This window comes from Alosa pseudoharengus, unplaced genomic scaffold (assembly GCF_046254945.1).
Source record: "Alosa pseudoharengus isolate Yale_2024_CS ecotype anadromous, Long Island Sound unplaced genomic scaffold, YU_APseudo_1.1 YU_APseudo_1.1_scf_3, whole genome shotgun sequence".
Taxonomy (NCBI): domain Eukaryota; kingdom Metazoa; phylum Chordata; class Actinopteri; order Clupeiformes; family Clupeidae; genus Alosa; species Alosa pseudoharengus.
In genome coordinates, this window is record NW_027468718.1 from 10,497,115 (window position 1) to 10,507,193 (window position 10,079).

Sequence of the window (10,079 nt, forward strand, 5' to 3'; positions counted from 1 at the left end):
CACCAGATGAATTTCGTTCCGCCTAGCTCCACTCACATCCATCTGGGATCGGTTCCGTTGAGAGTGATTTCAGCACGAGATTGTATGGTAGAGCCAATCAGGACACAGGGCGGGAGTTTCATAGATGTGACGTAGCGTAGAAGCGACTGTGAGACTGTAGACCTCTCCAGAATATATCCCGCCTCCTAACTTCCGTATCCATCCAACTTCCGGGCGTGGATTGTCTATGGGAAATAACATGGCGTTTTGAAAGATCGTACCTGTCAAACTCTGTAGGTGACAAAGTAGAAAAAGCTGCTGGGCAGATTGGCCTACACACTTCTGCCATCTAGTTTCCACTGGATTTTTTGATTTTCGGTGCCGTTTGAGTAGTATAGTCTATAGTATACTACTTAAACGGCACCGACAATCAAAAAATCCAGTGGAAACTATATGGCAGAAGTGTGTAGGTCAATCTGCCCACCAGCTTTTTCAACTTCGCTACCCACAGATGTTTTACCGGTATGATATTTCGAAACACCATGTTATTCCCCATAGACAATCCACGCCCGGAAGTTGGATGGATACGGAAGTTACGGAGGCGGGACTTATTCTGGAGAGGTCTGTTCTCAGCGTCACGGGTTGGCTTCGATGTGAGTGGTTGAAGTAGCACGTCAATAGATGACGGACAAGTGGCTTATCCAATCTAATGCAAGGATTTTTTAATAAGGCCCAGCCTTCTGAAGCACCACTCCAATGGATCGATCCCAGATAGATGAGTGAAGATACGCGGAACGAAATTCATCTGGCGAGAGTCAGGTTAACGGTGGTCTTGTTTTGTTTGAAATAAGATTATGCAATGATTATGAGAATACTACAGCAATAGACCTCTGAAGTTCGCCTACAAAAAAGAACCAAAACGGCCATCTTTGCCCATATAAGGAGATCCGGTTGTTAATTGAAGCTAACTACCTATGGCAAGTTGCATTGCAAGTTAGCTCTGGGGTGGCAAACATCTAAGTGTGCCGCTTTCACGTACCGGAGATCACAGTATCCACTCGAAGGCAGAGGACAAAAGTGTGTTCAGGAAAACGTCTGCATTTCAGACTTTTTCATCCCTGCGAGAGTTTAACAGGTGCGATAATTCAAAATCCCCATGTTATTTTCCCATAGGAAAAATCGCTAGATACCGGATGTCAAAGATTGCAGCTTTTTTGTAGGCGAACTTCAGAGGTCTATAAACATCATTGCATGAGTGAGAGTACAGTAGGTGTCAATGTGTCCTGAGTAAGATGGTGAGAACAAGAGTATGTTCACTGTTCACAAAAAAGTGAACATACATGGCAGTTTGCAAACGAGGGCATTACCACCATCTGCTGGACTGAGGTGTGATGGCAAGTGTACCCATAGACCTCTGAAGTCCGCCTACAAAAAAGCTGCCATCTTTGAGATCTGGTATCCTGTGTTTTTTCCTGTGGGAAAATAGCATGGAGATTTTGAATTATCGCACCTGTTAAACTCTCGCGGGGACAAAGAAGTCTGAAATGCAGACGTTTTGCTCAACACACTTTTGTCCTCTGTCTTTGAGTGGGTACATTAAGACGGAAAACTTCGATTTTTGCTACCCCAGAGCTAACTTGCAATGCAACTTGCTTTAGGTAGTTAGCTTCAATTAACACCCTGATCTCCTTATATGGGCAAAGATGGCTGTTTTGGTTCTTTTTTGTAGGCGAACTTCAGAGGTCTATTAGCCTCGTTCTGGCTTACAATGGCCACTGGATGAGGTAGCCATGTAGGTGAGCTAATTCATGATATCAGCTGTGTTACGTGCAGAGGCAGAAGGAATACATGGTAAGACTTTTACTGTCTGAATACTGTGTGTGTGTATGTGTGTGTGTGCGCGTGTCTGTGTGTGTGTGTGTGTGTGTGTGTGTGTGTGTGTGTGTGCGTGCGTGCGTGCGTGCGTGTGTGCGTGCGTGTGTGTGTGTGCGCGTGTGCGTGCGTGGGTGTGTGTGTGCGTACCTGGCCTGCAATTGGGCCTGTATCCTGGCCTGCTCCTTGGCCCAGAGCAGGGCCTCCTCCTGCCTCCTCCTCCGCTCCTGCTCCACCCTGCTCCTCTCCTCCTCCTCCTCCTGCAGGCGCTGCAGGTAGTCTCTCCTCTCGCTTTCCTCCATCTCCTGGACACGCCTCCTCTCCTCCGCCCGCCGCTGTTCCTCCTCCACACGCAGGCGCTCCTGCTCCTCTACACACACACACACACACACACACACACACACACACACACACACATCACATCACATCACATGTCTCGGCTGTTGTTTGTGCTGCAACATATTGCAAGCTAAATCTCTCTAATTCTGTTTCATCTGCGGAGTCGTCGTGAAAAAGCCCGTTCTTCTCCTTCACTGCTCTTGTCATGTATGAGTGACAAGTAGGTGTGTGTGTGTGTGTGTGTGTGTGTGCAGGGCATGAAATTGGCACCCGCCCACACGCCAAATGCGGGTAACTTTTGGGATTGGCGGGTGAAACTGTCAATGTACCTGCCACGTTGGCGGGTAGCCAATAAGACAACACAACACTGAGCAAGGAGATGCACTGTCCAGATTGCCGTTTGTAGGCTCGGAGAAAGCGAGATCAAACCCATTTGCAGGGGTGGGTAGTAGCCTAACGCGTTACATTTTTTTTTCGAGGAACGGCAAACATCTTTCCTTTTTCAAAACGGTAGCCTACTTCTACTCTTACTCAAGTACATTTTTGAGCCAATAATCTACTCTTTTACTCCGCTACATTTCAATTGCCTTACATTACGAGTACAAGTTTATTATTGGAGAAAGTATCTCGAAGAGGGAAAAGCGCACCTCTCCCAGGAGAAAAGAAACAGGGCTTCAGAATGCGTTAGCCCACGATTATAAAAGTAATGCCTGGCCTAGCTAACAGCTCAGTTAACACAATGACGTACAGTTGCTGCATCTTCTGGCGAGGCTGCCAGAGTAGCAACGAGACTAGAGGTAGGCTATGACATGACACGGAAACTTTCACGTATATTAATTTCTGGCCAGCATCGTTAACAATCACATTGGACAAGGAAAGTAGGCCTACAACTTAATTTACAAGCAAATCAAATGCACTGGAAATCGAGCATACAAGTTAGAAAAAGCCTAGCATTCATTTATGTTGCAGGACATGACATGATCCGGTCGGCTGAGAAAACAGATAGCCTGCTCTGTCGCTCTGCCCGAGTGGATATGCCTAGGCTATTATAGCCTAAATATAGGTCTACCCATAATATAGCCATTGTTTTTAGGTTACATTGTCTGTATGGTGGAGTTATAACCAGACTTCTAGCAATGCAAAGCAGAAGAATCAGCTGCAATGTATTGGAAGACTGCTTTTCAATCCATAGCCACGTAATGCTTATTCTGGCTATGACAAAGTATATTAAATAAAATGTATTTGAATTGGGCTTTTAAAATATGTTTGACTATATGATTAGCCTACAGAGGAGGAGAAAAGCAAATAGGCATAAAGGATACTTTTGTATCCCTTTAAAGGTCCATCAAAAATATAAAAATGTAGGCCTACAAAAAAGTAACTTGTTAGACCTACTTGAGTAATTTATTAACAAAGTACTTTTTTACTTTTACTTGAGTACTGTAATGTGTATTCTGTACAAGTTCAAGAACCATTCTTATGCATTTTCTGAGTCGTTCACCTTTATTTTGGGCACAAAATAATTTTGGCTGGTAAAAAACCACTGTGGCAGGTGGATTTCAAAATTCACCTGCCACAGTGGCTGGTGGCCAAAAAAGTTAACTTCAGGCCCTGTGTGTGTGTGTGTGTGTGTGTGTGTGTGTGTGTGTGTGTGTGTGTGTGTGTGTATGTGTGTGCGTGCGTGCGTGTGTGCGTGCATGTGTGTACATTAGTGCCAGGTGTGTGTGTGTATTACTGCCAGGTGTGTGTGTGTATTACTGCCAGGTGTGTGTGTGTATTACTGCCAGGTGTGTGTGTGTATTACCTGCCCGGCGTTTCTCCTCCTCCTGTCTGAGACGCTGCATGCGTTCCATCTGCCTCCTCTTCTCCTCCTGTCTCCTCCTCTCCCTCTCTCTCTCGGCCTCCTCTCTCCTCCCCCGCTCCAGCTCCTCAGCATCCCTCCTCTCTCTCTCCTCCTCCTCCTGCTGCCTCTTCAGGCTGTGGGCAAGTACAGCTTCAGCTTCAGCTCCCTCTCTGCACACACACCCTCTCTCTCTCTCTTTTTTTCTTTCTCTCTCACACACACAGACACTCTCTCTATTGTTCTCTCTCTCTCTCTTTTTCTTTCTCTCTCTCTCTCTCTCACACACACACACTCACACACACACTCTCTCTCTCTCTCTTTTTCTCACACACTCACACATACACACACACTCTCTCTCTTTTTCTCACACACACACACACACACTCTCTTTCTCTCTCTTTTTTTCTCTCACACACACACACACACACACACACACACACACACACGTGTGTGTACCTGGCCTCCTCAGCTCTGCGTCTCTGCTCCTCCTCCAGCTCCCGTCTCATCCTCTCCTCCGTCTCCTCTCTCTCCAGCAGCCTCCTCTTCTCTTCCTCCCTCTCCCTCCTCTTCCTCTCCACTTCCTGTCGCCGGCGCTCTGCTTTCTCCGCGCGGGCCGCCGCCTGACGCTCGCGTTGCCTGGCGACCTCCTCAGCGGCCCGACTCTATGGAGATAAAAACCAAACTCTGCATACCGCGTACTCCACTCATTCAAAATGAGTAACTATGTAGTGAATAACTATATGGTTTTATGCATTATGTACTATGTAGTGAATAACTATATGGTTTTGTGTACTCTGTACTATGTAGTGAATAACTACATGGTTTTGTGCACTCTGAGTGAATAACTACATGGTTTTATGCACTATGTACTATGTAGTGAATAACTATATGGTTTTATGCACTCTGTACTATGTAGTGAATAACTATATGGTTTTATGCACTCTGTACTATGTAGTGAATAACTATATGGTTTTATGTACTCTGTACTATGTAGTGAATAACTATATGGTTTAATGTACTATGTAGTGAATAACTGTTTGCATTATGTAGTGTATGTGTGGATGGTCTGAGCACAGGGTTAGTGTAACTTTGTGGAGTGTATGTTGGCTTAAGGACACACAGCTAAATCTGTATGGTGATGGATGGACATCTTAAGACCTTTGAAGGGTTTCGATGTGTGCTCAGCAACTTTGATTTGGGGAAAGGATAATCTTTATAGCATAAATCAGAGCCATATAAAGATATCTTTATACGGCTTTGGCATAAATGTGATAGAGCTAGAGCTGAATTGTTAGAGCTAGACTGATATACTAGTTGCATTTCGAGGGTGAGTTTTGATAGGTGTCAGTGGAACTGACATTTCTCAGTAAGAAACTCACATTATTCACATGAACGCTATCTTCTGATTGGCTGGGCTTCATCACATAGCTGTCTGTTGCCGTGGAAGCAGACCGTGAGGTGAGCTGGTGAAGAGACATGGGCGGCGGGCTTGAGGGCAGGACTTCTCCTGGCAAGCTTGCCTGTCGTGAACTTTGACCCCTTGAAACAGGGGCGCTGCTATCGTCTGAGTGCTGTGATCGGGATGAAGAGGCTGCGCCCCGATCTGCGCTGATGGGGCGTTCCACAGTGTCGCCGAAGTGCCCGATCTTATCGTCACCTGGGGCCTGCTGCTCTTCCTCCTCCTCCTCCTCCTCCTTCTGCTCCACTAGGGGCTCATCTTCCTCAGGGCTTTTCCTCTCTGACTTTTCTACTTCCTGTTCGGGGTGCCCCACTTCCTGTTTTTTGCGGGGCTTCCCTGAGAAAAGAGATAAAGAGTTCACTGGTATATAGCAGAAGCTTTTACCTAAACCCACACAGACTGGCAGTGTTAGATTTGGGTATCAAATACGGACCGACCAATTGTCATGCAGTGACTGTACCGTTGTTGCACCATGCCCAATCGTTAACGGTAACCACATTTCTCTACATCCAAACTATGGCACATCTTAGAGAGTATGTATGCAGTAGTAGGGACAATCATTTTGGAAGCCTTCCAATAGAAAACAGCTTTCAGTGTTGACTGCTTTTGTGCAAAGTTTTGCTAGCTTTAGTCCCTTAGTTTTAGAGAAATGCAGAACTTTCCTTACCCAACCCTTCCGAAATACAAAACAAATATACAAATAGTTCAGAAATAATAACACACTGCACAGCACACACACTTTCGCAAATATACAAGCATGCACACACACACACACACACACACACACACACACACACACACACACACACACACACACACACACACAGAATTGCCCAAGCTGAGGGAGAACGCCCCAGTGACTCACCGACCACAAACACATCTTGACCTTTGACCCCTGCTCTCCCGCCTCTCTTTCCGCCAGCTCGCGGGGCCTTCGAGGCACCGGCTCCCTCTTTCATTCCTTTCTTGTTCTCTCCCTTTGTTTTCCTCTCTCTCTTTCTCTGGGGGAACGGATGGATGGCCGACAGGATGGCCGACATCACAGAGAGGAAAGTATTAGCGGTCACTCCACACCAGACCCAAATAATTACATTACACAGCTAATTATGTTTTTGCTCCACATTTTTGTTTAACTGTGGAGTATCTTACATGTTTTAATCTGGTCTTAATCTTATTTAATTTGAATGAAGCAATAGGCATAGTTTTACGTGATTGTTATGAAATATTTTAAATAATATTATAGTTTCCTGACCTTGTTGTCATTCATTTCAACAGGCTCTAGCTGCCAAATCCATCAGTATATCCATGGGAGCTCAACTTACTGGGTCCCTTCCAAAATCTGATTATAAAACTGTGAAACATTTGGGGTCTCCTGTACCACATTGAAAACCTATCTTCTATACTTACATCAAAACTATATTCTATACCACATTCAAAACCAATCGTGAAATGAGGTAATCATTATGTCACCATAACTACACCATCTCACACTTAGCCAGGCCTTATGAAGTATCACAATGTAGGAATTTGTATTTATAACCCTTGTTGTCAATTTAGCACTGAGGACATAGGCCGTTCATCAAAAACAAAAAAGTCAGTGTAGCATCCAAATGGTTTTGAAGCCGTTATTTAAAAAATGTAAAAACTGCACATTGTATCTTTAATGAGATGTTATTGCTTTGGATGGGGTGGAGGTGACGCACCACTGAGGAGGTAGTAGGAGCTCCTTTCTCCTTCTCAGACGTTCTTCTGCGCTCCCCCACCTCCTCATTCTCCTCCTCCTCCTCCTCCTCCTCTTCCTCCGGGAGGCCTCCCTCCCTCTGTCTCTCCTTCTCCTCCCTCTGCTGTCTCTGTGAGGCCCTCTGTCTTTCCTGTCCTCCACTCTGCTCCTCCTCTCCTCTCTTCCTATCCCTCCTCCCTCCTTTCTCTCCTCCTCCTCCTCGTCTCTCTCGCTCCACGTCTCTCACAGATGGAGTTGCGCCAGCTGTTTTGGTGTGGGTCTCCCTAGAGAGACAGAAAGAGAGAAAAACATGTGGATCGGAGTAGAGGGAAGGAAACAGACAGCAAGACAGACAGATCCATACACTGATAGACAGACAGCAAGACAGACAGATCCATACACTGATAGACAGGCAGTGCGGGCAGACAGATTAGAGATTAGACATAGAGGATATTTTAATATTGGGGATTTATAACTTGAATAGACAGACGAAAGGACAGATAGTAGGGTAAGATTACGGGCCAGGGGAAGAGTAGAATGCTGTTGCTGTGTGTGTTAGTGTGTGTGTGTGTGTGTGTGTGTGTGTGTATCAGGGGAAGAGTAGAATGCTGTTGCTGTGTGGGTTAGTGTGTGTGTGTGTGTGTGTATCAGGGGAAGAGTAGAATGCTGTTGCTGTGTGGGTTAGTGTGTGTGTGTGTGTGTGTGTGTGTGTGTGTGTGTGTGTGTGTATCAGGGGAAGAGTAGAATGCTGTTGCTGTGTGGGTTAGTGTGTGTGTGTGTGTGTGTGTGTGTATCAGGGGAAGAGTAGAATGCTGTTGCTGTGTGGGTTAGTGTGTGTGTGTGTGTGTGTGTGTGTGTGTATCAGGGGAAGAGTAGAATGCTGTTGCTGTGTGGGTTAGTGTGTGTGTGTGTGTGTGTGTGTGTGTGTGTGTGTGTGTGTGTATCAGGGGAAGAGTAGAATGCTGTTGCTGTGTGGGTTAGTGTGTGTGTGTGTGTGTGTGTGTGTGTGTGTGTGTGTGTATCAGGGGAAGAGTAGAATGCTGTTGCTGTGTGGGTTAGTGTGTGTGTGTGTGTGTGTGTGTGTGTGTGTATCAGGGGAAGAGTAGAATGCTGTTGCTGTGTGGGTTAGTGTGTGTGTGTGTGTGTGTGTGTGTGTGTGTGTGTGTGTGTGTGTGTATCAGGGGAAGAGTAGAATGCTGTTGCTGTGTGGGTTAGTGTGTGTGTGTGTGTGTGTGTGTATCAGGGGAAGAGTAGAATGCTTTTGCTGTGTGTGTGTGTGTGTGTGTGTGTGTGTGCGTGTGTGTGTGTGTGTGCGCGTACGTGCGTGTGTGTGTGTGTATCAGATGAAGAGTAGAGTGCTGTTCCTTTATGTTTCTACTCGTTCCTTTTATTTCTATTAACTCTTGGTGTGACACTCTCTGTGTGTGTGTGTGTGTGTGTGTGTGTGTGTGTGTTAGAGAGAAAGGTAGATGGAAAGGATGGCAAACAACAGAGACATTGCAAGAGCAAGAAAAGAGAGAGAGAGAGAGGGAGAGAGAGAGAGACTGAAGACTGAGGGGGAAGAAAGACAGGAGGAGCTGGATGTTGATGTGATGAAGGGCCTATAAAACAGGCTGTAATGTGAGCAGCAGAGGAGTGCAGGAGCCTGGGGAGGAATGGAGATCTGGAGGGACGGACAGCACTGGAATGTAAACAACAGGCCCACAGGTTATTAATGAGCCTAACACCTGACCCAGCAGCAGGGCTGGTGACCCCTGCATGACCTTTCGCCTCAGGTGCCACAGACACATCCGCCCTCCCAGGAACATGACCTTTGACCTCAGGTTCCACAGACACATCCGCTCCCTGGAATGACCCTTACTGAATCACCACTGAAGAGACAGAGGGAGGGAGAAAGAGAGAAATGGAAGAAGAAAAGGAATAAATGTACAGAGAGAAAGAGAGAGAGGTGAGAGGGATCTCCAGGACAGAGAGAGAGAAAGAAAGAAAGAAAGAATGGGAGGGTGAGGTGGAAAGAGAAGAGGGTCTCACAAAGAGAAAATCCCCAAAATAGTCTCAGAACAGAAAGAGAGAGAGAGAGAGAGAGAGAGAGAAAGATGAGATGAATTGAGAGTTGTCCAAGACAAGCACCATTATTCTGGGATGATCCCGCTCCCCTGATCCGGGGCCTGACCTTGCGTATCGGTTTTCCCACTCTAATCCGGGAAACCCGGCAGGCCAGATACCACAGATTCCCGCCCCAGACGCAGAGCCAGGGAGCCGAGGACAGAGAGGAGTTTCAGGACACTCACATGGCCTCTAGGTCCACTCCTGAAAGGCATTGTGGGATAGATGGGTCTGATGGAGCCTCCACAGGAGGGATTGTGGGATGGCCGGAGGGCGAGGAGTCGTCTCTGAGCACTGAGGGGGACGCCGAGTCTCCGTCGGCGTCAGGGAGCGCGTCCTCTCCTCCTTCTGCTCTGTCCGTTTCTCTTCTTCTGTCCGATCCAGTGTGCTGCGCTATCCTTCCTCTCGCTCCTGGCTTCTTCTCTTCTTCCTCTCCTGTGGGAAGAGGGATAGAATGAGCTAGAGAGGAACATGAAGAGAGAGGAGAAGAGAGAGAGGAGAAGACAGAGCAAAAACAAAAGAATGTTTCTCAAAATGAACGTTGGAATCATTGTGTCATAGCCATGGCAATAAACAAACAAAAAAGAGATAGAGAGAGAAAGAGAGAGAGATTAACCGAAAGAGAGACAAAGGAATCTGTAGCATTAGTATCCCATTCCTCCTCTATATCAGTAGGTAGGTGTATAGCTTGGCCTATATACAGCATACAGTAGATGTATGACTTCATCCCTGTTTTTGTGCTGAAGAGCATTTGTCTCTTT